Source organism: Magnolia sinica, chromosome 4 (genome assembly GCF_029962835.1).
Source record: "Magnolia sinica isolate HGM2019 chromosome 4, MsV1, whole genome shotgun sequence".
Lineage (NCBI taxonomy): Eukaryota > Viridiplantae > Streptophyta > Magnoliopsida > Magnoliales > Magnoliaceae > Magnolia > Magnolia sinica.
In genome coordinates, this window is record NC_080576.1 from 103,174,726 (window position 1) to 103,197,380 (window position 22,655).

A 22,655-nucleotide genomic window follows, 5' to 3' on the forward strand; every position below is an offset into this window, starting at 1 on the left:
AAAGGAAAAAAAAAAAAAAGAACAGAAACAAATTCACCCAAAATCTGACAATAGTTAGACCCAATTACAACAATAAGGAGGTGAAACTCCTGCTAACAAGATCAAGCACCAAGGGATTAGATCTGCCACTAATTGAGAGGGATTTCTCTAAGCCAACATTCATAATCGCCCTTCTAATTTCCTACTCAGTGAGCTCTTTTCCAGCAACTTGTCATCCTTGAAAGCTAGAGATTGAAAAACAATCCTGTCAAGGGTAGTTTTAAGGACGCTATCCCCCAAATAAATCTTTTTGTAGAATTTCATCATTTCTTCCTTGATCTCATCTCTATCTTCCAGAGAAATTCCATTAACAGTCAGCTTGGAGATAACATCTCTCCTTTCCGACCATTCACTAGCCTGTGTAAGAAGTCGGTGTTGCTTTTAAACACTTGAAGCCATACAAGCCTTGGACCTTTGATTCGAAGCAATTTCTTCACACAGGGATAGATCACATAGGTCTTTCAACTAGTTAAGTCAGGAAGCCCTCTCTTCAAGAGTCAGGTGGAGGTAGCAAGGATGGATTATTCAATGGTGTCCTCCTGTCTTCCCGATTCTGCTACTTCCATTACTGTATTTCACTTGTCTAGTTTAGATTTTAATACTATAGCTTCTTCATCATCCTGAATCTTGCCCACCCCCAAACCTGATAGCTCTTCCACCAGTCAGACAATAGGACGGAATATAGGTAGAAGGAATTCATTGAATTATGTAAGAATGCAGGAATCACTCAACATTTCACCACTCTAGGAACCCCACAACAAAATGGGGTTGCAGAACGTATGAACACGACTTTTTTAAAGAGGGCTAGGAGCGTGAGGTTACATGTAAGGTTGCCGAAGAGCTTTTGGGCTGAAGTTGTAAATAAGGCATGTTTTATAGTTAACAGGTCACCATTCACACCATTTGACTTCAAGGTTGCAAAGGAGGTTTGGATAGGGAAGAAAGTTGATTACAACTAAGGGTGTCTTGCTTATGTTCATGTGCAAAGTGGACAACGACCAAAACTAGACCCAAAGTCAAGAAAATGCATATTTCTCGGGTGTGAGAAAAGAGTGCAAGGCTTCAAGCTATGGGATCTGGTTAAATGAAAAATAGTCATCAGTAGGTATGTCGTGGTTGCTGAATCCTAGGTAGTGAAAGCCAATAAGGAAGATGAAGAAAAGTTGCAGCATGGTAATAGTAACAGACAATTAGTGCAGGTGGAGCTAGATGAGTTAGAAATTAAAAAAGAAAATCTTCAACAAGAAAGGTTATCTAGTAGGATAATCAACAACAAACTCAAAAAAGCATAGCTAAAGGCAAAGGAAAATGGACCACTAAAGCCCCAATGAGGTATGGTTTTTAAAGATATGGTTTCTTTTACTCTGATAACTGGTAGTGGAGACCCATCTTCTTTTTAGGATGCCATCTATGAAGAGGATGGTGATATGGATGATGACCATGGTAGAAGAGATGGAGTCACTTCCCAAGAACAAAACTTGGGAGTTAGTTGAACTAGTTCAGAGAGAGAGAGAGAGACTTACGACAAAGGTTAACATAATAATGATAAATATTAAGATAATGCTAAAATGTATTGACATCTGCTTCTTAAGAAATAACTAGAGATGAATTTTCTTTAAAAATAAAGGAAATACTACAAAAAAGAAACAGACATGGAAGAAAGGAAGAAAGCCAAAGTTAAAAACTAAGCCTAGCCATCAGTTAGGAGTGAGACCTCATGGTCAACCATTCCTAGTATTTAATCCCCTCTTCAATCATAAAGTCAGCTCCCCGTAATAAAGAAAAAGAGTCATGTTGTGTAGCATTCGCTTTGGTCTTCCATTCACCTAAGACTATTACTTCAGAACATAGATTTGTTGTTTCAATTATAGGAATGATGATTTCCTCAGAAGATTCATGCTTCAAATTATAAGAAACATATTTCCTATTTTTTTCTTTCAAAGATGGGATGAATTTCTATTTATCTCCTCTATACGTGGGGGTCACCATTTTACCACCAAAAAAAAATAAATGAAAACCATCAAATATTCTGTTTCTTAATAATCTTAAAATCAACATTTTGAAACTCACCCAAGTCCCACGCAACTCATCTTAGGTGACTCAAACTTGGTCTGACCCAGTCCAGTTTGACCATCAGAGTCGGAATAGAAAATTGGGGGTGATTCTGCCTAACTTGGCCAAGTCGCCTTCACTTGGCCGAGTCGTGACTTAGCTTAAGACCAAACGAGTCAGTCCAAGGCGTTGAGTCTTAAAACCATGCTTAAGATTATAGCATATTCATTATACAATATGTATTTCTATAAATATAATTTAATACAACTATGCACAGGAACACTCATATAGTACTTGATATAATTATGCACAGGAACACACATACATAGTACATATTCATGCAACTAAGGCATTGCGAGAAGGAATCCCATAAGCATTTAAGAGTACTGCTTATCAAGATGCATCAAGGGAATACGATGCAAGAATATGGCATTTCAGCATTTAATATTAGGTTTTTGTGTGTGTGTGTGTGTACTGACTATGAGAAATTAAAATAATACATACTGCTTAAGAAATCTCTGGCACAATAAAATGAATTCACTGTGGTTGTTTAAAAGCTTCAAAGGTGTATGACTCTAAGGCACATCTCAAAGCAAAAATCTCACAGGGCACATGCGTTACTCACAAAGCATGCCTCAACAGTCCAGGTGTGTGCCCCCTCAAGTAATGTTCAAGAGGCAATATGAGTTTGGTTCATTTTATCCCTTTTTATTAGAAGTGTATCCTTTCTTTTCTCAACTTCTTTCCATCACTGGCCCTTAGATTATTTAGTGTCGTTATGATAAGTTCAAGTAGGAGGTATTGAAACATAAAATAGAACTTGTAGATATTCATTTGAAATCATCATAATTAATACATGCGCTGCAGTGAAACACTGAAGCAAAGATAATAGTAGAAGTCAAATACAGATAATGTAGGACCACACATGCATTTAAAGACCTTCTCACATGAACAATGTCAAATGGAGAACCACAATTTTATACGAATACGACATTTTTTTTTGGCAACTAATAATTTCATAAAAGGAAACAAGGTGTGTCGAGGAAATGGAAGAGACTCTCCTATATTGAGGGACTGATACAAGAATTTCTCATCAACGAATTGGTCGATGAGAGTGGCTCTAGGAGTTCTAAACTAATCAAGTAATAATTAGTTACTTTTGCTTTTTGTAAAGTGCTCGAAATGTTTTGAATCATCACCTCCTTTCAGAAGCATATCAGCCCAGCCACTGTTAGCCTCTTTGGGCAAGACTGGCTGCAATTTCAGTAAGAGGTCTCCATTGCTTATAGGATTCGCAGTCCGCAAATTTCTCACCACACAAGCAACACGCCATTATCAAATGGAGAACCACAAATTTATACCAATACAAGATTATTATTATTAATATTATTTTCAAATGACAATTAATAATCTTATAAAAGGAAACAAGATGCATCAAGGAAATTGAAGAGAGTCCCCTGTACAGGAAGGTCAATACAAGATTTTTTCATTAACTCATTGATCAATGAGAGTGACTTTAGGAATTCTAAACTAATGCAGTAAGAATTAGTTACCTCTCTCTCTCTCTCTCTCTCTCTCTCTCTCTCTCTCTCTCTCTTTTAAAGCTTAAGTGCTTGAAATCTTCATGTCTGCTAGAAACTGGGAAAGCCAATAATCTGATTGTAATCACATATCAACATGAAATAAAAGAAAGGCCTAAATAGTTAATCTCAATTTAAACAAGAATGAGAAAAATGTGTGTGTGTGTGTGTGGGGGGGGGGGGGAAGAGAGTATACAAGGATGTGTAAAGTGATATGATATTTACCAAGGCTCTCTTGCACAGCTGTTATAAGGTCAGCTTCAAATCTTTCCTCATCAATTTGAGAAGGGTTGTCCTCATGGTGTTCGTTCTCAGATAAGGTTTGGGAATGTCCATCACTGGCAGGGCTTTGACTATGAGCTTGCCTTCCACTTGGTGAAAGACTATCCTCCGAAATTCCTTGGTTTGTTGCGCCTGAAAAGACAGAGGATATGAAACACATTTAAGACAAAAGCATCTATATTAATGCAAAAACACCAGGCCTAAGCTTGAGCGTTGGATCTGTAATCTTCCGAGGTTCTAACAAAGATAATATAGGACCATGCATGCAATTAAGGATTTTCTCACATGAGCAATATCAAATGGAGAACCACAAATTTATACCAATAAAAGATTTTTTTTCATAGCAACTAATAATTTTATAAAAGTAAAGAAAATGCATTAAGAAAATTGAAGAAAGTCCCCTATACAGGGAGGCCCCACAAAGATCAATTCCATGGATGTGTAAAGTGATGTGATATTTACCAAGGCTCTCTTGTATAGCTTTTGTACGATCAGCTTTGAATCTTTCCTCGTCGTCATGCTCCTCTGCAGAGAGATGTCCTAGTGCCTTTGTTTCATTATCTTCTAGATGTGGATCAACTAATTTTCAAAGTATATGATCATCATGTTAATTCCATGTTTCAGAAGCATTTCAAACTCTTACAACTGATTGAGCCAAGTAAATAAAAGCACAACAATTCAGCCATACTGCAGCCAACGTGAAAATAATCCTTACCCTATAGATGAGTTTGCTCCTTGAAGCAACCTTCAATTTGAGAAAGGCTGGCTTCGTTTTCTTTCTCAGATAAGGTTTGAGAATGTTCATCACTGGTAGGGTTTTGACTATTAGCTTGCCTTCCACTCAGTGAAAGACCATCCTCTGAAATTCCTTGATTTGATGGATGTGTAAAGTGATGTGACTCACATCCTACGTCAATCAACTTTATAAGATGTTGATATGATGAGTAGAGTTGCCTGATTAGTGTGAAGTTTGGATGGTGGCCAGTGAAATGTGTACTGGACCTGATGAATAGACCAGATGCATCAATCACACCAAGTCCTACAATGCAATTAGGAGAACTGCAACTTATAGTGCTTTGAGGGAACTGGATTCAACTCTACATACACTACAAGAAAGAGTGTTTTTAGCTACGAAACTTTTAGCGAGCTAAAAGTCACTTTTAGCGACAAAAATTTTTGTAGCTAAAAATTGTTAATGAGACTTTTAGCAACGAAAATTTTCATCGCTAAAGGCTCCAAACATTTTCTCACCAAATTCGAATGGATTACTTTTAGCTACGAAAAGTTTCGTAGCTAAAAATCCTGGATGAGACTTTTATTGACGAAAATTTTCGTCATGAAAGACTGTAAACAATTTTTCAAAAAATTTGAATGGATTACTTTTAGCTACGAAAATTTTTGTAGCTAAAAATCGTATCTGCTTTTAGCTACGAAACTGTTCGTAGCTAAAAATCGTGGTTAAGACTTTTAGCAACGAAAATTTTCGTCGCTAAAGGCAAAAAAAGGATTACTTTTAGCGACGAAAATTTTTGTAACTAAAAATCATGGAAGAGACTTTTTCACAATGACTTTTAGCTATGAAAGTTTTTGTAGCTAAAAAACGTGTATGTGACTTTTAGCGACGAAAATATTCGTCGCTAAAAAAACGTTATTGAGACTTTTACGTACGAAATATTTCATAAGTAAAAGTCTCCTTCCTTTTTACATTATTCCATCTCAAATTTCCTGATATACACCTGTTAGAATATAATTCATCATATTCACATTCACATCCATCTAAACTCAAACTACATAAATTTATCCAAACATAAACTACATTAATCCAAACATAAACTGCATCCATCCAAACACAAACAATCTTATGAAAAAAAATAAATGAAAAGAGAGAGAACATATGAGAGGTGTTCCAGATAAATGAAAAGAAAAACAACCTTAACCTAAACCTATAACCTACACTTATAGGTTGTTATAGGTTTAACTTTAGGTTTTAGGTTTAGATTATAGGTTATGGGTTATAAGTTATAGGTTAAGGTTTAGGTTATAGATTTTGGTTTAGGTTAAGGTTATAGGTTTAGGTTTAGGTTCAGGTTAAGGTTTAGGTTTATGTTATAGGTTTAAGTTTAGATTTAGGTTTATGTTTAGGTTTAGGTTATAGCTTTAGGGAATTGAGAATAGGTTAAGATTTAGGTTTAAGAAATCAGGTTCTGGTTCGGGTTTGGGTTCGGTATCGGGTTTAGGTTTCGGTTTTCAAGTTTAGGTTTAGGTTTAGGTTAGGGAGTTGAGATTAGGATTAGGTGTATGTTTAGGTTTAGAGATTTGAGATTACATTTAGGTTATAGGTTTAGGTTTAAATTAGGTTATAGGTTAAGGTTTAAGGAATTGAGAATAGGTTAAGGTTTAGGTTTAGGAAATCGGGTTCGGGTTCGGGTTCGGGTTTAGGTTTGGGGTTTCAAGTTTGGGTTTAGGTTAAGGAGTTGAGATTAGGATTAGGTGTAGGTATATGTTTAGAGATTTGAGAATACATTTAGGTTTTAGGTTTAAATTTAGGTTATAAGTTTCGGTTATAGGTTTAGGTTTAGGTTTAAGTTAGGTGTTGAGGGTCAAATATTGCATATCAGACCCAGTTGCTGCATAGTTTTACAAGCATGATACCGTTTAATGGCCTGATTTAAATGTGTTTGTGATGCAGAGTGTATTTACGAGCATGGACTGAAAAAGGATGCTTAAAGCATGGATTTAACGCTCTGATGACATTAAAGCATGGGATGGACTCCAGGGGACCAAGATCAACGAAATTACACGCCAGGGATCTGTGAAAATCGAGAAACTAAAGCTCAAGCGGCCTGAAAGTCAGCCAGAATGCAAGATCACGAGGTTCTCACCATCCGATCAGTTCGAAACTCCATACGTGGCCTGAGGACCATAAATGAACCGTACACGTAAAATTTCATCCATTGGATCGCTGTGGAAGTGGCCCAACGGACAGATCAGCCCACAATTTACTGATTTGGGGCCCACCTGATCTTTGGATACACCTCATCTGCGGTCTCAACGCCTTAAATCATGTGAAGAACCAGATGGACGGTGCAGATTTCTCACAAACTTCATAAGTGGACCACATATGAGACGAGTGTGCACAGGGCACATGCGCATGAGAAGTACACCGAATGGAGAGTCTGGTCAAACGAAGGACTGACCGAATCCTGTTTTTGAAAGGAAACAGTGTCCGACGCTGTTTCGCCGGGCGATCATCAGTGGGCCCCACTTGCTCTCCAAATGATTAATCTGGACCATTCATCAGACGCCCAGGGTCCATTTTACCATGGCCTAGGTGGAGATTTTTCAAGAAGCAGTGAGGATCTGATTACAGCCGTTCAGAAGGAAGATGGACGGTGCAAGAAGAACTCCGTGGACCACACCGAATCTGAATGGAATCACACCATCCCAGAACTAAATTGCTAGGGTAACGCAATGAATGGAGTGGATTTGTCCGTCGAAGCCTTTCATGGGTCCCACCATCGGCACAGCGCAAGAGCGCAGGCTCTGTTTGCGCGCGTCCGAGACCCATCTGATCCAGGCCGTTTTGCACTCATGGCCAGGACCGGTCCGAAGATCCTGGCCGTTTAAAATCGTCCCAAGGATGGGTCGATCAGGTCCAAGGGATCTGAATGGGTTGGATCTCGCATCAGATGAAGGATTTTGCTGAAATCTACATCAAAACGTAGCTTCGCTGCGTAAAGGAACCTTCCGTCCGAAATCTCATCGCCTCAAGCTCTGCGCAAGATCTCCGTCCTGCGCACGTGGCTGCGAAGATTCCCACCGACTCCCATCCACCATCCGACTCTGCCTATAAGGTAGAAAGAGAGAGGAAAAAAGGAGGGAGGACGGGAGGCTCAGTTTTGAGGCTAGACAGCAGCAGCTGGTTTTTTTTGCTAAGGCTGCTGGAGAGAAACAGTAGGATTGGAAGTAGCGGCTGTGGATTTTCTGCTGGACGTGGCTGAGACGTGAAACAGCTGAGGAGGCAGGTGAACGTGGCTGGAAGCAGCGGTTGGGTTTGGCAAGGACGAGAAGTGATTTTTTTTCTCTTCTTCCTTCGTGTTCTTTTCTTTCCCTTTTTATTTTTATTTCGTTGTTTATTTAGCCTATATCATGTGTGGCTAAACCTCTTAGCTAGGGCTAAGAGGTGAAGCCTGTAGCGAGATGGGAGACACTATTTCCTGCTTTTCATTTAAATTTATGAACTGAACTTGGCTTTGAGTTATTATTAAAAGAATATCTTCTCAGTCTTTAATGGTCTGTTGTGACTGAAATTACAATGGGTTTATAATGGCTTTGAATATTTCTTTCCCTTTTTTTTATGTTTATGAAGTCAGGAAACCCTGTTGTTCATCATTGCTCCATGGGTATGTAGGATGACAGTACCCTTCCTGATCTTCATACATTGTTGATTAGTTGGTAATTAGTTTAATCATGTTGTTTGCTTTGTCTCCTGAGCATGGTTAGATGATGGAATCCATTCTAATTCATATACTTTTCATCTCTTGAAAACCAGATCAAGTAGGTTCAGTTTGATTTCCATAAATCTTAATGCAGGCATAAGATCTCCTTGATCCCTACAAGTGGATCCTCTGAATCCCTAGTTTCCTTCCTCTGAATTACTTAAGTTTTAGACAATTATTCCACCATTATTCATCAATTTACATTGAATTTATATTACATCTTTTTGCTAGTTCTATATCTAGTCAGTTTCAGATCACGTACAAGTTTCAGTCCCTGTGGATTCGACCTCGGTCTCACCGAGTTTGTTACTACATCACAACCCTATACTTGGGGAGTGAACAAGTTTTTGGCGCCGTTGCCGGGGACTGACGGTTACGTTTTCTGAGATTAATTAGTTTTAGAATTAGGTTAAGATTAGGATTTTACTAACTTTAGGTTAAAGTTTCTTTTTGTTTATTTGATTTTTAGAACTAACCTGTTTTCCTGTTTTGTAGGATCCTGACATAAGCTCTTAAATTGGTAATCCCTTCCTAAATTCTCTACTTTTTTTGTTTTTAATTAGGGTTTAAATTTTAGAAATTTTCTAATTCTAGTATCCTCCCTTCTGTAGGAAATAGTTTATTTTTAGAAATTAGGTTATTTCCTTCCCTCTTTAGAAATTAACTTGCTATTTTTATTGTAGTAACTTTCTAATTCTAACTCTCTTAGAATCTAATTTGTTTCCTAATTTATTTTTAGAATTTTTGTTTAGAAACTAACCTTCCTATTTTGTAGGCCTTTAAGATAGAAATCTCTAATTCGGTACGCTCCTTCCCTACTTTCTATTTTTCAATTCTCTTGTAGTAATTTACTTTTTAAGTTTAGGACTTTCTTAATTTATTTTAGAAGTTTCCACTTTCTTTTAGAAATCAGTTTACTGTTATCTTTCTTTTAAAAGATTGTTTTTCTCCTTTTTAGAATCTAACTTATTTTTTTTATTTTGCAGGTCCTTAACTTAGGGACTTTAATTTGGTAATTCCTTTCCAACTCTCTCTCTCTCTTTCTTTCTAGATTTTCTTTTCCTTTCTTAGGATTAGGCTTTGAATTTAGTTGAGGGCTGTGAGTGTTTCATGCCCAAGTGGGCCCGTGACAACACTCAACGTCTCTTGACTGAAGGAGGATTGGTTGAGGGGTTGACTATCCATCGCAGGACTAGACACCACTCGAAATCCCCTGAGTTAAGTGAAGTTATGGCTGAAGACCAACCTCCTCTACTTCCACCCAGGGTGGAGGATACCCAAGATGAGAATGAGGTGCAACAGGCACCCCCGCCTCGTACTTTACGAGATTTTCTACAACCGGCGGGAGTGAGTACGCCCTCATGCATGATTTTTCCTGAAAACACAGGACAAATGGACATCAAGCCAGGAGTTATCCAACTCCTTCCCAAATTCCATGGACTTGAATCAGAGAGTCCATATTTGCATTTGAAAGAGTTCGATGAGATTATAGCTACATTATATTTTCCTAATGTATCTGAGGATACAATTAGGCTGAAACTCTTTCCTTTTTCCTTAAAAGAGAAAGCTAAGACGTGGTTACATTCACCGCGTCCTAGATCCATTGGCACATGGAACGACATGCAGAGGGAATTCATAAAAAAATTCTTCCCACATCATAAAACGATTACCCTCAGAAAAGCAATCATGAACTTTGCCCAAAAGGAAGATGAAACATTCTTCCAATGTTGGGAAAGGTTCAAAGATTTGGTCAGTTCATGCCCACAACACGGATTTGAAACGTGGCGCATTACAAATTTTTTCTATGATGGACTGACATCTTCCATGCGCCAAATGGTCGAGACAATGTGTAATGGAGAGTTCATCAACAAAGATGTTGACGAGGTATGGGATTACCTCGATAGTCTCGCGGAAAAAACACAATCATGGGACTATTACCCAATGGCGAACACCACGTCTAGGCCGACTCAATTAAAGGAAAAAGGTGAATTATATCTCTTGAAAGAAGAGGATGATCTCAAGTGTAAAGTGACTATGCTCATAAGGAAAGTTGAGGCCATGGAAAGAAAGAAGGATAAGGTCAATGAAATTGTTTGCGGCATCTGTGATTGCAATATTCACACAACTGAAAACTGTCCTACAATACCTGCCTTTCGAGGAGTGTTGAATGAACAAGCCAATGCCGTAAATAATTATCAAAGACCTTTTACTGGACTTAACTCCAACACATACAATCCTGGCTGGAAAAATCATCCAAACTTTAGTTGGAGGAATGGACAAACGGTGACTCCTCCAGGTTTCTTCAATCAAAATCCAAATCAAGTGAAACCTCAAGAGGAACCGGTTCAAAATCTCATATAAGAGCTGGCTCAGGCAATGCGGGGAATTACAGATTTTATGCAAAAGATAGACTCTCGTATGACGGTTATAGAAAAGGGGATGCTTCCTGCACAACCTCTCCCCAATCCTAAACCGCAGTACGAGAGTAATGATCCCAGCTCTTCAAATCAAATGGGACATGCTAAATCCATCACCACTCTTAGGAGTGGGAAGATCATTGATAAAACTCTTCCGGTTAGGCCCAAAAAGCCTCAAGAACCAGAAGAGGACAACAATGATGGATCCAGTGATGCCCCACAAAAAGTAGAACCGGAACTTCTAGAGAAGCCAGTTGCTCCATTCCCCCAACGGTTGGTTTCACCAAAACCTCTCTCTAACTCTCAGGATATTCTAGAGGTGTTGAAACAGGTGAAAGTCAACATTCCTCTACTTGATGTCGTGAAACAGATACCTTCATATGCCAAATTCCTGAAAGACTTATGCACGACCAAAAGACGGAAAATTATTCAAAAGAAAATCTTCTTGACTGAGAAAGTGAGTGTCATCCTGAAGCAAGACGTGCCGCAGAAATTCAAGGATCCCGGTAGCCCAACCATATCATGTGTAATCGGGAACCATCGAATTGATCACGCACTTCTTGACTTAGGAGAGAGCGTCAATTTGATTCCCTACTCGGTATACAAACAGTTAGGTTTGGGTGAATTAAAACCCACCCTAACCACACTACAACTTGCTGATCGCTCTGTTCGTGTACCAAGAGGGATAATTGAGGATGTGTTGGTCCAAGTTGATAGATTTTACTACCCTGTAGACTTTATCATCCTGGACACTGAACCTATCAATAACATGAGCACTCAGATTCCTGTCATTCTTGGTCGCCCATTCCTTGCCACGTCAAATGCAATTATCAATTGCAGGAATGGTATCATGACTATGTCTTTTGGAAATTTGACATTAGAGTCAAACATTTTTTTCAATAACGGCAGCAACTCAGAGGATGATGACGATTTCCACGACATTAACATGATTGACTCTTTCGTGGAAGAGATGACACCTCTGACCTTATCCTCCGACCATCTAGAGACGTGCCTGGCCCACTCCCATGATTTTGATGATGACATGATTAGGGAGACGTGCGCCTTGCTTGATACTGCACCGGTACTTGAAGTTAACCGATGGAGGCCACAATTTGAAGAATTACCACAAACTGATGTAGTGCCTCTACCGTCTAACCTCAAGCCGCCGAAGCTTGACCTAAAACCTTTGCCCTCTGATTTGAAATATGCATATTTGGGTCAAGATGAGACATACCCGGTGGTGATCTCTGCCCACCTGGAGAAAGAACAGGAGAGTATGCTTATATCTACTCTCATTGAGCATAAAGGAGCCCTGGGATGGACGATAGCGGACCTCAAAGGAATCGATCCCTCGATTTGTACTCACCACATATATCTTGAGGATAATGCAAAACCGCTCGGCAACCACAACGTAGACTAAATCCAAACATGAAGGAAGTGGTTAAAGCCGAGGTTCTTAAACTATTGGACGTGGGTATTATATACCCTATATCTGATAGTCAATGGGTGAGTCCAACTCAAGTGGTCCCTAAGAAGTCCGGAATCACCATCGTAGCCAATGCTAATAATGAACTCGTGCCAACTAGAGTCACTACTGGTTGGAGAATGTGCATTGACTACAGGAAGTTGAATACCGTCACGAGGAAAGACCACTTTCCTTTACCATTCATTGATCAGATCCTGGAAAGGTTAGCTGGTCATTCCTATTACAGTTTTCTTGACGGGTATTCGGGCTACAACCAGATAGAGATAGCCCCTGAAGACCAGGAAAAGACCACATTTACATGTCCCTACGGCACCTTTGCCTATCGAAGGATGTCATTCGGGCTATGTAATGCCCCTGCCACCTTTCAGCGATGCATGCTTAGTATCTTTTCTGATATAGTGGGGAAATATCTAGAGGTCTTCATGGATGATTTCTCTGTTTACGGTCCATCTTTCAGCAAGTGCTTGGAAAGTCTTAAATGTGTGTTGAAAATATGTGAAGAAAAGAACTTAGTACTTAATTGGGAGAAGTGCCATTTCATGGTTCAGAAGGGAATTGTAATTGGGCATATCATCTCGTCCAAAGGAATCGAGGTAGATAAAGCAAAAATCAATCTTATCTCTAACCTACCTCCACCCAAGAACATCGGACGTGCGATCCTTCTTAGGACACGCAGGATTTTACAGGCGATTCATAAAGGACTTTAGTCTCCTCTCTCGTCCTTTATGTAATCTTCTTCAAAAGGATGTTCCGTATGAGTGGACTGAGCAGTGCCAGGAAGCTTTCACCAAGCTTAAGGGCACGTTAACCACTGCACCTATCATGCAGCCACCCGACTGGAGCCTTCCTTTTGAGCTTATGTGCGACGCTTCTGATTATGCTCTTGGGGTGGTCCTAGGCCAAAGAAAAGATAAGAAGCCCTACGTCATTCATTACGCAAGTAAGACTCTAAATCCTGCCCAAGTGAACTACTCGACTACGGAAAAGGAACTTTTAGCTGTAGTGTTCGCCTTGGACAAATTTAGGTCCTACTTGATCGGATCCAAAATCATTATCTACACAGATCATGCGGCACTTAAGTATCTTCTTTCTAAGAATGATTCTAAGCCCCGTTTGATACGATGGATCCTTCTACTCCAAGAATTTGATTTGGAAATTAAAGATAAAAAGGGAGTAGAGAACGTAGTGGCCGATCACCTTTCTCGCCTTAATACCTCTGATTCCCTTGAGGCGACCCATATCAATGATATGTTCCCTGATGAACAACTGTTCAGAGTCTCCCATTCACCTTGGTTCGCTGATATTGCTAACTATCTTGCTACAGGTGCCATACCGACACAGTGGACTGCGCAAGATAAGAAGAAATTCTTCACCGAGGTGCGCAACTTTTTCTGGGATGATCCTTATTTATTTAAATATTGCCCAGACCAAATCTTAAGGAGATGTGTACCAGACGATGAGCATCAGAGCGTCATCTCCTTCTGTCACTCAGAGGCCTGTGGTGGTCACTTTTCTGCTAAAAAGACCACGGCCAAGATTCTGCAGTGTGGCTTTTACTGGCCCACTATGTTTAGGGACACTCATGAGTTTTGCAAAGCTTGTGAGCGTTGTCAGAAATTGGGAGCATTGTCCCGTCGAAATATGATGCCTTTGAATCCCATCCTTATCATTGAAGCATTTGATTGCTGGGGCATCGATTTCATGGGACCATTCCCCCAATCGTTTGAAAATCTGTATATTTTGCTCGCCGTGGATTATGTCACTAAATGGGTCGAAGCGATTCCGTGTCGAAAGAATGACCATCGCACGGTCATTAAATTCCTAAAAGAAAACATCCTTTCTCGATTCGGAACGCCTCGAGCCATCATTAGTGATGGGGGCTCACACTTTTGCAATAAACCATTTGAGAGCTTAATGAAGAAATACGGTATCTCTCATAAGGTGAGCACCCCATACCATCCACAGACAAGTGGACAAGCTGAGATTTCCAATAGGGAGATCAAACACATTTTGGAGAAAACGGTTAACCCAGATCGTAAGGATTGGTCAATCCGATTGACCGATGCCTTATGGGCATACCGTACTACCTTTAAAACCCCTATTGGAATGTCTCCCTTTAGACTTGTCTATGGGAAAGCTTGTCACTTGCCTGTGGAGCTGGAACATAAAGCGTACTGGGCGATCAAAAATCTTAATTTCAATCTTGACAACGCTGGCTCGCTACACAAACTTCAATTGAATGAACTTGAGGAAATCCGGAATGATGCGTACGATAATTCAAGAATTTACAAGGACAAGATAAAAGCATTTCATGACCAATACATTTTGCGAAAATCATTCACCCCTGGTCAGAAGGTCCTTTTGTACAATTCTCGATTACATCTCTTTCCGGGTAAGCTTCGATCTCGTTGGACCGGCCCTTACATTGTTGTCACTGTTTTTCCGCATGGGGCCGTTGAGATAAAAGATCCCGACAATGGCAAGGAGTTTAAAGTCAATGGACATCGATTGAAACCATTTGTCGAGAAATTTGATTCAGAGGACATGTCCATGCCTCTGACTGATCCTGTTTACCAGGATTGATCTCCTAGTCTGATGGAGGTATAGGTAGGTTTATCGCTTTCATAGGACTAGGGTAGTTGCTTTATTTGTCTGGCTAAAGACGGTAAACTTAGCGCTCCTGGGAGGCAACCCAACTCTTCACTTCTTTTCATTCTTATCATTAGTTATTTCAATGTTTGTGGGTAACATTACTGCAAACCCTCACGAGACTACAACTCGTCCACTAGGGGAAACCTAGGGGTTTAAAGGCTTGTTGCATATGCTAAATGCAATCGAGAGCACCTGCGAAAGTGGTATAGGTAGGATTTTGTCTTTACTTTTGTTGGTTTCTCTCTTGTACTGACCCCCTTTTACGTAAATAGCTATGGAAAGCCTCTTAATTCTTTCAGGTATTATCTTCCTATCACTTCTCATTTACTTATTTTGTCCCATGTGCATTGCATGTTTATTTCTTTTACATTGAGGACAATGTAGATTTTTGGTTGGGGGTGGGAGATTAGGTCACCTAATCAACATTTTCTTGGTCTTGTACAAAAGTTGTGAAAATTTTAAAAATTTTCTGACATTTTGTTGAATTTGAAGTGATTTTGATAACCATCTTGGATTTAAAATTACAAGATAAGTGAAGTTGGTAATTTATGACTCTTAGATTCAATTATCTATTATATTAGATTTCACAGTTAAGTTTGAAGTATTAATCTATAATTGGAAGTTTTAAACATTGATTGAGTTATGAGTTCACATGTCACATCTCGCTTTCACATTAAGATTTCAGTTTGATATTAAAGGGTTAACTTGGTAATCACTAAGCATGTAAGGAACCAGCTTGGAAAATTTGCCCGTCATGCGTCATGAAAAAAAAAAAGGAGAGAGAGATACCTTTGGAAAAGGTTAGGCGAATAATTTTCACCATAGGTTTGCTCCCTATAGGTGTGGATTCAATTCTCCTCTCCCTTGATAAAAGAAAAAAAAAAAAAAAAAGAACTGAAAGGCAAATTCTGGTTTAAGTTTTGAGTGTCCTAAATATTGTTTTGATTATCAATGTTATCATAAAAATTATCCATTGGATTTCTTAATGATGATAAGCCGAGATTTTATTATACACTCATGATACTCATTGTTTAGAATTGTTCTAATTAATGCATAAATACTTTAAAGTTGATTATGAAATTTATTGTGCACTTGATTCCAGGAGGAAGTAATATCCAACATTCATGCATCTTAGAATTTTCGAATCTAGACTGTTTTTTAAAAGTAAAAAAATCGCTTGAGTTCATAAAAATTGTCCTGTATTTCTCAACTTATTTTTCGCATACTTTGCTCGGGACTAGCAAAATGCTGGTTGGGGGTTGTGTTGAGGGTCAAATATTGCATATCAGACCCAGTTGCTGCATAGTTTTACAAGCATGATACCGTTTAATGGCCTGATTTAATTGTGTTTGTGATGCAGAGTGTATTTACGAGCATGGACTGAAAAAGGATGCTTAAAGCATGGATTTAACGCTCTGATGACATTAAAGCATGGGATGAACTCCAGGGGACCAAAATCAACGAAATTACACGCCAGGAATCTGCGGAAATCGAGAAACTAAAGCTCAAGCGGCCTGAAAGTCAGCCAGAATGCAAGATCACGAGGTTCCCACCATTCGATCAGTTCGAAACTCCATACGTGGCCTGAGGACCATAAATGAACCGTACACGTAAAATTTCATCCATTGGATCGCTGTGGAAGTGGCCCAACGGACAGATCAACCCACAATTTACTGATTTGGGGCCCACCTGATCTTTGGATACACCTCATCTGCGGTCTCAACGCCTTAAATCATGTGAAGAACCAGATGGACGGTGCAGATTTCTCGCAAACTTCATAAGTGGACCACATATGAGACGAGTGTGCACAGGGCACATGTGCATGAGAAGTACACCGGACGGAGAGTCCGGTCAAACGAAGGACTGACCGAATCCTGTTTTTGAAAGGAAACAGCGTCCGACGCTGTTTCGCCGGGCGATCATCAGTGGGCCCCACTTGCTCTCCAAATGATTAATCTGGACCATTCATCAGACGCCCAGGGTCCGTTTTACCATGGCCTAGGTGGAGATTTTCCAAGAAGCAGTGAGGATCTGATTACAGCCGTTCAGAAGGAAGATGGATGGTGCAAGAAGAACTCCGTGGACCACACCGAATCTGAATGGAATCACACCATCCCAAAACTAAATTGCTAGGGTAACGCAATGAACGGAGTGGATTTGTCCGTCGAAGCCTTTCATGGGTCCCACCATCGGCACAGCGCAAGAGCGCAGGCTCTGTTTGCGAGCGTCCGAGACCCATCTGATCCAGGCCGTTTTGCACTCGTGGCCAGGACCGGTCCGAAGATCCTGGCCGTTCAAAATCGTCCCAAGGATGGGTCGACCAGGTCCAAGGGATCTGAATGGGTTGGATCTCGCATCGGATGAAGGATTTTGCTGAAATCTACATCAAAACGTAGCTTCGCTGCATAAAGGAACCTTCCGTCCAAAATCTCATCGCCTCAAGCTCTGCGCAAGATCTCCGTCCTGCGCACGTGGCTGCGAAGATTCCCACCGACTCCCATCCACCGTCCGACTCTGCCTATAAGGTAGAAAGAGAGGAAAAAAGGAGGGAGGACGGGAGGCTCAGTTTTGAGGCTAGACAGCAGCGGCTGGTTTTTTTTGCTAAGGCTGCTGGAGAGAAACAGTGGGATTGGAAGCAGCGGCTGTGGACTTTCTGCTGGACGTGGCTGAGACGTGAAACAGCTGAGGAGGCAGGTGAACGTGGCTGGAAGCAGCGGTTGGGTTTGGCAAGGACGAGAAGTGATTTTTTTTCTCTTCTTCCTTCGTGTTCTTTTCTTTCCCTTTTTATTTTTATTTCGTTGTTTATTTAGCCCATATCATGTGTGGCTAAACCTCTTAGCTAGGGCTAAGAGGTGAACCCTGTAGCGAGATGGGAGACACTATTTCCTGCTTTTCATTTAAATTTATGAACTGAACTTAGCTTTGAGTTATTATTAAAAGAATATCTTCTCAGTCTTTAATGGTCTGTTGTGACTGAAATTACAATAGGTTTACAATGGCTTTGAATATTTCTTTCCCTTTTTTTATGTTTATGAAGTCAGGAAACCCTGTTGTTCATCATTGCTCCATGGGTATGGTAGGATGACAGTACCCTTCCTGATCTTCATACATTGTTGATTAGTTGGTAATTAGTTTAATCCTGTTGTTTGCTTTGTCTCCTGAGCATGGTTAGATGATGGAATCCATTCTAATTCATATACTTTTCATCTCTTGAAAACCAGATCAAGTAGGTTCAGTTTGATTTCCATAAATCTTAATGCAGGCATAAGATCTCCCTGATCCCTACAAGTGGATCCTCTGAATCCCTAGTTTCCTTTCTCTGAATTACTTAAGTTTTAGACAATTATTCCACCATTATTCATCAATTTACATTGAATGTATATTACATCTTTTTGCTAGTTCTATATCTAGTCAGTTTCAGATCACGTACAAGTTTCAGTCCCTGTGGATTCGACCTCGGTCACACCGAGTTTATTACTACATCACAACCCTATACTTGGGGAGTGAACATTAGGTTATAGGTTTTAACTTTAGGGGAATTGAGAATAGATTAAGGTCTAGGTTTAGGAAATCGGGTTCGGGTTCGGGATCGGGTTTATGTTTGGGTTTTCAAGTTTATGTTTAGGTTTAGGTTAGGGAGTTGAGATTAGGATTAGGTGTAGGTTTAGGTTTGGAAATTTAAGAATACATTTAGGTTTTAGGTTTAGGTTTAGGTTTAGGTTATAGGTTATAGGTTATAGGTTATAGCTTTAGGGAATTGAGAATAGGTTAAGGTTTAGGTTTAAGTTTAGGAAATCGGGTCCGGGTTCGGGATCAGGTTTAAGTTTGGATTTTCAAGTTTAGGTTTAGGTTTAGGTTAGGGAGTTGAGATTAGTATTAGGTGTAGGTTTAGGTTTAGGAATTTGAGAATACATTTAGGTTTTAGGTTTAGGTTTAGGTTTTAGGTTATAGGTTTAGGTTTTAGGTTTAGGTTAAGGTTAGGTTATAGGTTATAAGTTTAGGTTATAGGTTATAGGTTAAGGTTTTAGGTCATAGGTTTTGGTTTAGGTTAAGGTTATAGGTTTAGGTTTAGGTTTAGGTTTAGGTTATAAGCTATAGGTTTCGGGAATTGAGAATAGGTTAAGGTTTAGGTTTAGGAAATCGGGTTCAGGTTCGGGATCGGGTTTAGGTTTGGGTTTAGGTTATAGGTTATAGGTTATAGGTTTAGGTTTAGGTTTATGTTATAAGTATAGGTTTTGGGATTTGAGAATAAGTTTATGTTATAAGTAAGTATAGGTTTAGGTTGGATTATAGATTAAGGTTTAGGAATTTGAGTTTAGGTTAAGGTTTAGGTTTAGGTTTAGGTTAAGGTTGTAAGTTTATGTTAAGGTTATAAGTAGAGGTTATAGGTTAAGGTTAAGGTCTAGGTTTAGGTTATAAGTATAAGTTTTGGGATTTGAGAATATGTTTAGGTTAAGATTATAAGTTTAGGTATAGATTATAAGTATAGGTTATAGGTTAAGGTTAAGGTCGAGGTTAAGGTTATAAGTATAGGTTAAGTATAGGTTATAAGTTTAGGTTATAGGTTAAGGTTTTGAGAGTTGAGAATAGGTTTAGGTTAAGGTTATAAGTAGGTTATAAGTATGGGTTATAGGTTAAGGTTAAGGTTTAGGAAATCGGGTTCGGGTTCGGGATCGGGTTTAGGTTTGGGTTTAGGTTTTAGGTTATAGGTTATAGGGCTAGGTTTAGGTTTATGTTATAAGTATAGGTTTTGGGATTTGAGAATAGGTTTAGGTTATAAGTATAGGTTTAGGTTGGATTATAGGTTAAGGTTTAGGGATTTGAATTTAGGTTAAGGTTTAGGTTTAGGTTTAGGTTAAGGTTGTAAGTTTAGGTTAAGGTTATAAGTAGAGGTTATAGGTTAAGGTTAAGGTCTATGTTTAGGTTATAAGTATAAGTTCTGGGATTTAAGAATATGTTTGGGTTAAGGTTATAAGTTTAAGTATAGGTTATAAGTATAGGTTATAGGTTAAGGTTAAAGTCTAGGTTAAGGTTATAAGTATAGGTTAAGTATAGGTTATAAGTTATGGTTATAGGTTAAGGTTTTGGGATTTGAGAATAGGTTTAGGTTAAGGTTATAAGTATGGGTTATAGGTTAAGGTTTAGGTTTAGGAAATCGGATTCGAGTTCAGGATCGGGTTTAGGTTTGGGTTTAGGTTTTAGGTTATAGGTTATAGGTTTAGGTTTAGGTTTATGTTATAAGTATAGGTTTTGGGATTTGAGAATAGATTTAGGTTAACGTTATAAGCTTAGGTTAAGGATACAAATATAGGTTATAGGTATAGGTTTAGGTTATAGGTTACAAGTATAGGTTATAGGTTAAGGTTAAGGTCAAGGTCAAGGTCTAGGCTTAGGTTATACGTATAGGTTTTGGGATTTGAAAATATGTTTAGGTTAAGGTTATAAGTCTAGGTTTAGGTTATAAGTTAAGGTTTAGATTTAGGTTATAGGTATAGGTTTAGGTTATAGGTTATAAGTATAGGTTATAGGTTAAGGTTAAGGTCTAGGTTTAGGTTATACGTATAGGTTTTGGGATTTGAGAATAGGTTTAGGTTAAGGTTATAAGTCTAGGTTTAGGTTATAGGTTAAGGTTTAAGTTTAGGTTTAGGTTATAGGTTATAAGTATAGGTTATAGGTTAAGGTTTTGGGATTTGAGAATAGGTTTAGGTTAAGGTTATAAGTATGGGTTATAGGTTAAGGTTTAGGTTTAGGAAATCAGGTTCGGGTTCGAGATCGGGTTTAAGTTTGGGTTTAGGTTTTAGGTTATAGGTTATAGTTTTAGGTTTAGGTTTATGTTATAAGTATAGGTTTTGGGATTTGAGAATAGATTTAGGTTAACGTTATAAGCTTAGGTTAAGGATACAAGTATAGGTTATAAGTATAGGTTTAGGTTATAGGTTACAAGTATAGGTTATAGGTTAAGGTTAAGGTCAAGGTCTAGACTTAGGTTATATGTATAGGTTTTGGGATTTGAGAATAGGCTTAGGTTAAGGTTATAAGTCTAGGTTTAGGTTATAGGTTAAGGTTTAGGTTTAGGTTATAGGTATAGGTTTAGGTTATAGGTTATAAGTATAGGTTATAGGTTAAGGTTAAGGTCTAGGTTTAGGTTATACGTATAGGTTTTGGGATTTGAGAATAGGTTTAGGTTAAGGTTATAAGTCTAGGTTTAGGTTATAGGTTAAGGTTTAGGTTTAGGTTATAGGTTATAAGTATAGGTTATAGGTTAAGGTTAAAGTCTAGGTTTAGGTTATAGGTTAAGGTTTTGGGATTTGAGAATAGGTTTAGGTTAAGGTTATAAGTATGGGTTATAGGTTAAGGTTTAGGTTTAGGAAATCGGGTTTGGGTACGGGATCAGGTTTAGGTTTGAGTTTAGGTTTTAGGTTATAGGTTATAGGTTTAGGTTTAGGTTTATGTTATAAGTATAGGTTTTGGGATTTGAGAATAGATTTAGGTTAACGTTATAAGCTTAGGTTAAGGATACAAGTATAGGTTATAAGTATAAGTTTAGGTTATAGGTTACAGGTTACAAGTATAGGTTATAGGTTAAGGTTAAGGTCAAGGTCTAGGCTTAGGTTATATGTATAGGTTTTGGGATTTGAGAATAGGTTTAGGTTAAGGTTATAAGTCTAGGTTTAGGTTATAGGTTAAGGTTTAGGTTTAGGTTATAGGTATAGGTTTAGGTTATAGGTTATAAGTATAGGTTATAGGTTAAGGTTAAGGTCTAGGTTTAGGTTATACGTATAGGTTTTGGAATTTGAGAATAGGTTTAGGTTAAGGTTATAAGTCTAGGTTTAGGTTATAGGTTAAGGTTTAGGTTTAGGTTTAGGTTTAGGTTATAGGTTATAAGTATAGGTTATAGGTTAAGGTTAAGGTCTAGGTTTAGGTTATAGGTTAAGGTTTTGGGATTTGAGAATAGGTTTAGGTTAAGGTTATAAGTGTGGGTTATAGGTTAAGGTTTAGGTTTAGGAAATCGGGTTCAGGTTTGAGATCGAGTTTAGGTTTGGGTTTAGGTTTTAGGTTATAGGTTATAGATTTAGGTTTAGGTTTATATTATAAGTATAGGTTTTGAGATTTGAGAATAGATTTAGGTTTCCTGTGGTGCAATCCACTAGAGAATTGGATCTAATGGACTTTGTGGAGAAGACATACATCATAGTGGGCCACAAATCTTTTCCAGCACTGACCAGTACCGAGCTCAGTACTGGAGGGGTCACTACTAAAGTCGAGTCCACTGGTGGTCCTTTAAATCCTGGACAAATCTGTTTCACACTATAACCAGTGGGCCCATTGAGAATCCAAACCATTGGTCTTTTGTATCCCATTGGGGATAGACCATGGCTAAAAAAGGGGTCCGGCTCATTGGAACATCCTAGCCATGAATATTAGAACTCTTTTTTTTATCAGCCATTAATTGTGGACCATTGCCGTATTTTTTACCGAATTGGCTGGTGTACCCTGATTTCAGGTTCCTATTCACGCTGCGCCAATGGGGGCACAGGGACCAACTCTAGTGGATCTGTTTAATACAATGAGCAGATTGTAGCCGCTGTGTCAATCACAGCTGGCACAGATGTAGCTCAATCCAAACCCTCCATGTTCTGGGCTTATG

General features: G+C 38.8%; 2 long non-coding RNA genes and 1 other non-coding gene across 4 annotated transcripts; 1 reads left to right on the top strand and 2 right to left on the bottom strand.

Moving 5' to 3' along the window:
• Positions 1–3,851: 3,851 nt before the first annotated feature.
• Positions 3,852–4,828, bottom strand: LOC131244622 (uncharacterized). The gene is made up of 3 exons (XR_009170426.1): positions 4,669–4,828; positions 4,416–4,532; positions 3,852–4,085 (listed from the first exon to the last, which is right to left on the bottom strand). It is a non-coding gene; the product is annotated as an uncharacterized LOC131244622 (long non-coding RNA).
• A 5,292-nt stretch (positions 4,829–10,120) lies between these two features.
• LOC131244698 (small nucleolar RNA R71) lies at positions 10,121–10,227 on the bottom strand. Its single transcript, XR_009170475.1, has one exon. It is a non-coding gene; the product is annotated as a small nucleolar RNA R71 (small nucleolar RNA).
• Positions 10,228–19,348: 9,121 nt separating this feature from the next.
• Positions 19,349–21,970, top strand: LOC131244623 (uncharacterized). 2 transcript variants are annotated; one of them, XR_009170428.1, is made up of 3 exons: positions 19,349–19,521; positions 21,652–21,765; positions 21,906–21,970. It is a non-coding gene; the product is annotated as an uncharacterized LOC131244623 (long non-coding RNA). The 2 variants fall into 2 exon arrangements; XR_009170427.1 differs by lacking the exon at positions 19,349–19,521 and adding an exon at positions 21,577–21,606.
• The last annotated feature ends 685 nt before the right edge of the window (positions 21,971–22,655 follow it).